This window comes from Myotis myotis, unplaced genomic scaffold (genome assembly GCF_014108235.1).
Source record: "Myotis myotis isolate mMyoMyo1 unplaced genomic scaffold, mMyoMyo1.p scaffold_m19_p_12, whole genome shotgun sequence".
NCBI lineage: Eukaryota > Metazoa > Chordata > Mammalia > Chiroptera > Vespertilionidae > Myotis > Myotis myotis.
The window spans coordinates 61,762,537-61,768,788 of record NW_023416316.1 but is presented as its reverse complement, the minus strand read 5'-3'; the positions used below and the strand labels follow the sequence as shown (position 1 = coordinate 61,768,788).

Genomic DNA, 6,252 nt, shown 5'->3' with positions numbered 1-6,252 from the left:
CATAAATTACTGCTGAGACCATAAATTAGGTTAACCTATTGACACCAATTTGGCAAGATCTTTCAAAATGATAAATTACCTGGATTCAATTTTACAGACTTTATCCTACAGATATAATTGTGTACACAAGCAAAGCTATATATATTTAGAATTATCCATTTTGATATTGTTTGCAATTGCATAAAATTAGTGACTACGCAGATGGCCTTTGATGGTAGAGCATTTAAATTGCTACATTCATCACTGAAATATTTTTTAAAGTGGGGAGAGAAGACAAGGAATTTCTTTGAGTTTAACATAGAAAATCTCTAACATACATTTTTTTAAAAAATATTTCTATTGATTTCAGAGAGGAAGGGAGAGGAAGAGAGAGATAGAAACATCAATAATGAGAGAGAATCATGGATCGTCTGCCTCCTGCACAGCCCACACTGGGAATCAAGCCCACAACTTGGACATGTGCCCTGACCAGGAATCCAACCTCGACCTCCTGGTTCATAGGTCAATGCTCAACCCCTGAGCCACGTCACCTGGGCTAATATACATTTTTAAATGAGAAAATAAAAAAGCACAAGCTGCAACCTTTTGAATCATATAAAATAAGGGTGGGAATAAGAATAAAACATACCTATTTTTTATATTTGCATAAAGAAACTATAAGTATACTGAGAAAATTAATAAAAGAAAATAAATTGAGATAGTTTTGTGCTATTGCATGTTTTTGTTTGTTGTTTGATTTTTTTAAATAAATATATTTCAATATGGACGAAAAAAACCTCAATTGCTTGCTTACATATTTCACTGAGCTAAAATGGTTGTCAATGTCAAATAGTCTTTATATCCCAAGCTGCTTTTTTCTTTCTTTCTTTTTTTTTTTACTATTTTTCTCTTGTCTGACCCATTGCTTATAATTTTCATAGGATTATGCAGCTCTCTCTACAGAAAGTAAATGTCATAATTTTTCCTTTTGGTCTTCAGATTTTAGGAAGCAACATCTCCATCTCAAAGCCCAGCAGTGATCAATGCTATCAATCCTACAGGTCCTCTGACATGCACAGAGGTCTCAGCCAGGAAGTTAATCTTAAATGACTCTGCATTTGAAGAAGGAACAGGCACATTTCAGAAAAAGTCCAGGACTTGGTTTTATGTTTTTGACATTAGTCCACCAGGTCTGCCTGTCAGGCGTACTGCGTGCGACAATGTTTTATCCAGTTCTGACATTTCTCCAAGATTTCATCAGTCCTGCCTCTGGAGGGCCCAATGAAAGCTGTTCAACTAGAACTTGAGGCAATGACAGTAGCCAGCCTCGGGCAATTCCTGCTCTTGGAATGTTAAAGGTCAGTGGTAATATTTATAACATATTGTTATCTAACATTAGCACTCCCACTGATGTATTCTCAAAAAGTTTCCTCTTTGATGTGTCTGAATCAAAGTTTGTTTCATGATCTGGCTTCTTAAATGTGTCCCTGTATAGGGAGCTCAACACAGCAGTCAATTCACTGGAATATTTATGCAGACACATCCACAAGTTGTGAATTAGTTAGTTATTTGGTTCTGAGCACAGGCGACCTGCCAGACTCTGAAGAAAAGATTATTTTTGCTGTGCCTCTAATTATAGCTGATTTGGTGGTCTTTGCCCTACTTGCTCACACATGGCATTTTATAAATAAACTAGTGGCCCAGTGCACAGATTCGTGCACATTGAAAGGAAATTAATTAGAATTCCTGGGGTGGCACCGTGGCTCAGAGGGTATCAGTGGAGTAAGTAGGATCCCTCCATCAGATGAGTTCCCCCACCCCCGCAAGTGGGGTCCCTCCACCTGGCTTGTGGGGAACTGGCTGAAACTGGCTCTCTGACATCCCCGAGGGGTCCCGGAGTGAGAGAGGGCACTCTGCAATGTTGCTGTCATACAGGGTGTGGATCGCAAACGCAAGTATGCAGTAAACCAGATTCGGACCGACAGTGCCCCAAGCACACCTAACCCACAGCTGAATGTGGAATGGCGTGGCCCCATGAGGAATCGGGCTCCTTCCTTTCTGGTTCCAGGGTGCATCACCCAAGAACCACTGCTGCCAAGTCAGCACAGCTTGGCATCTCCTGAGTTGAGCATCTGCCCCTTAGTGGTCAGTGTGCATCATAGGTACCGGCCAGTAGGACAGTTGGACGGTCACTTACCCTGTTATATATAGAGAGATGCATTATATAAAGAGAACACTATCACACACACCATTCGCACACCCATGCATTTTTAGAAGCATTAAAAACAGAAGTAGCAGAGCACACACAATCTCTCAAACTCTTGTTTATCTCACAGAGCTGTCTGTGCTTAGGCCAGGGGCAGCTATGCTGCATGTAACACGCCAAAGCTCAAGGAAGGAATCTAACTCCATAATCCTCTACATAGAGGGAAAGGGGGGGGAAAGAGAACTGTAGGAAACATACAGGCTACCAAAAGCCAATGCTGCCTTCCTGGTGAGGGAATAATTGGGAAGGGGAGGGGTTCAGCCTCCAGTATCAGCCCGTTCTTCTCTTGACCTAACTCAGACCTGCTGAGCCAGCTTCTTGTTGAATGACCAGACAGATGGTAAGAAATGCACTTCCATGGCTATGAGGTCCATTTTCTCTCCTGGAAATGCCTGGAGCATATTTAACTGCATGGCATGTAGCAAAGCACTGTGTAGGCAAAGTGGTGAGAAATGTGGACATCTTGTTCAAGGCCTAGTCTTTCTGTGCTGTCCACCTCCCGTACTCCCGTGGCCCTTCTGTATTTCCCCCATGAAGCCCTACTTTTGAAAAGGGCTGGAAATATGCTTTACCCCTGCTCAGCACAATGCCCAGGACACCACAGATATCCAATAAATGCTTACTATTGGTTATGAAGAAAGCGCTTACATATACAAAGCCTAAGTAATACAGTGCTCTCTTCAATCACCTTTCTGTTCATGGGATTGCTCAAATTTGAAAAAAAAAAAAAATTCAATCTGGACACCATTTAAAAATGAAGAGGTAGTAGATGACAACTTGGTTACCTGGAGGAACTTTTATGCCAACGGTAATAATATTTGCATATAGATGGAATAATAATAATGCATACTATCTCTTTTGCTTTTACTTATGTTAGGAAATAGTCACTTTATGTAAATTAGTGGATCAGTCTGCTGATTGATATAGGGAATTGGTTCTCTATAAATATAAATATTTTATAAATATAAATATTTTATAGTCTGTACCTAATTCAATTTTACAAGAAATGGAGAAAAATGGTCCGGGGTGCTTTCCTTTTAGTTAAAGCAGCTCATGGTAACAACAAAAATGTGTTTGCTTTCTAGACAGTAATTTGGTGTTTTATTATCACTTGCCAATCTGACAAAACAGTTGGGCAAGCTGGCTCCACTTTAACACATTTATTGCATTATTCAGCAAGAAAACAGAACTTTCTCTGCAAGCAAACAGTTGTATCTATGTATTTTCTTCAACAAGATATTTAATTTGAACCTGTTTTAAAACATAATCTAAATATCAAATGTAATTTTAAAATATATAATTTAAATATAATCCTATATTATAAAAGGCTAATATGCAAATTGTCCCCTCGACTGGGAGTTCGACCAGGAGTTCAACCAGGAGTTTGACCAGGGGGCGGGCCTAGCCTGCCAACCACCTGTGGCCCCTCCCCCTGGCCGGCCAGATCGGAGCAGGCTGGCCAGACCCCACCTGTGCATGAATTTGTGCACTGGGCCTCTCGTCCTAATATATAAAAACCCAGGGTCCATAACATCCAAAACGACCGAAGGCTTGACCAAACACCAGGCTAGTGAGCTGAGGAAGCGGGAGATGATCAATTAGTGGCAGCGGTGACTGACAGGCAGCTAAAAGGCACACCTCTTGGTCCCTCCTCCCGGCCCTCAGACTCCAATCAATCGGTGGCGGGGGCGGGGCGGAACTGGAGACTGGCTCCCTTAGTCCTGCAGGTGCAATCTCAAGAGAACAGGACAGGCACTAACGGACCAGCGCTGCCGGCATGATCCTGACAGTGCTGCCGTCCTCCTGGAACTCGACCTCCGGCACTGTGGCCGCTTCCCCTCCCTAGATGCTCCACAAGTTCACTCGAGCCCACCCCTCTCCAGATAAAGTGTGATCACTTCACACAAAAGAAATGTAGTAAAAAAATAAAAACCAATGGCCCAGGGCCTGCCTCCATGAGCTCATGGGAGCCTCTGAGCGCTGGGTCCATTATTTTAGGGGCTTAAGGTGAGTGGGGGATGCAGAGGGGTCAGGAAACCTCCCTGGAGGTTGGGCTGTCAGTCTGATTGTCAACAGCTGCCTCTGCAGAGAATGGGAGAACAAAGGGAGGGGGCGGTTCTGCAACGCCCAGAGGGAATCCAGGGTCCCAGGTACTCTGCCCCACCTGCTAATACTTTCAGTTTCTCCCCGAGTCAGAGTTGCCACCCGAGAGACCCTGGGTGGGCGCCTGGTACAGCCACCTCTCTGTGTTTGCCTGTTCATCTTTGTGTCTGTCTGTCTGTGTCTGTCAGGCTGTCCCCGAGCTTGACTCCACTTCTAGAACTAAGCTTCTGGTATAGCGACAACCCGCAACCCCTCATCCCTTTCCTATGGCAGGATACTTGCCCCCCACAGGCTAAACCCCATCGCCCCCTCCTCCCTACCCTGTGACCACTGGGTACCCGGAGCAGGTGCAGCATCCTGGGCCTGCCCGCCCACGCGCCTGCCCCTGTGCCCAGCTTTGCTCTCTTCCCCTCTCCTAGCCCCAGTGCCCTGGGACCTGCTGCCAGGCCTGATGCCCTGCTCTTGCCACTGCCCGGGGTACCTTCTGGCCTTGAATTATTGGTGCTGATTGATCAGATCCTGATTCACCAGAGGCTGCACAAGTGGAAACGCCCCTAGGCTGGGAGACAAGTAACCAGTATGAACTGCACTCAGGGGCTGGACAGCCCTGGGTGAGGCAGCTGGAGAGAGCAACTGCTGTGCATGTCTGTTCTGTGGGGCCACCAGCCCCTTTGCGTCCATCTGGTGGACTCTGGAGACCAAGAGATGGAAGTAGTTGCTACCAGACACCACCATTGGCCATGTGCTGCAGAAATGGCATCCCTTCCTCCCCAAGTCCTCCATTCAAGATGCTGATCACCAACGATCCTGCAAGTGCTGGGGTCCTGCTGGACCTGTGGCTGTGACACAGACACCAACTTTGAGGTGAAGACTCAGGATGAGTCCCACAGTGTGGCCTGCATTAGCAAATGGGGGGGGTGTGTGGAGGGGGCTGAGGGGGGGGGGGCGCTGCTACAAGAAGCCCTCACCGATGCAGATGACTTTGGCTTGCAGTTCCCGCTGGATCTGGACGTGAGAGTGAAGGCTGTACTGCTGGGAGCCACATTCCTCATTGACTACATGTTCTCCGAGAAGTGAGGAGGCCCTCTGCCATCACCACTTAGATGGCATCTCAGGGTGAGGACCATCACCTCAGCCAGAACTCAAGATGGTCACCTGGCCCGGCCTGGCCCCTCCTCAGAGACAGCCCTTTCCTCCATGTTCACTGCAGAGGACAGACAGGGATGCCTAAGAGGCTGGGGCCATGGTGCCCCATCCCTACCCTACTCCCCTGGCCTCCTTCACCTGTGACCCCACAGAAGGGTAGGTATGAGAGCCCTTCCCCTGCTACCTCTCACCGCTGTCTCCGGCCATCCCTCAGCACACAGGCTTTTCCACTTTCAAACTTGCCATACTCACTTCCTCTCACCCCTTTCCAGGGCCTCTGCTCTGGATGGGGCCTTTGGAATACAGGGCTCTGGGGTTTTACAGCAGAGCTGGGGTGGGAAAAGGTAAACAGCACCAAAGATGGCTGATATGGCCACCCACCTCTGCCTCAGCTTGACCAATTAGTTCATCCTCAGAACGTGGCACTCAGAGGAGATCCCTACTTCCCCAGCAATGGCTCTAGGGCCTTGGCTCCAGTACCAACCTCCTCTCCCCCTTGGCCCTCCCCAAAGTTGGTACTTGCTGCAGCTCCATTTGCCTTACTTAACCACTCCTTCCTTCCCTGTTCCTACAAAGGAGACTGCCTCTTTGTATGTTATATTCAGATAAACTTTGTAATGTTTTGGAAAAAAGAAAAAAAAACGATGACCAAGAGAATGCCACAATCAACATCCAGAGTCCGGCTCAAGAGAACAGACAGAAGGTTGAATTCCGTAAGTTGGCCGATGCCAAAATATTTCTGAGTGACTGCCTGGCTT

General features: G+C 46.7%; 1 pseudogene; it reads left to right on the top strand.

Moving 5' to 3' along the window:
* Positions 1-4,614: 4,614 nt before the first annotated feature.
* LOC118666843 lies at positions 4,615-5,638 on the top strand (annotated as a pseudogene).
* Positions 5,639-6,252: the final 614 nt, after the last annotated feature.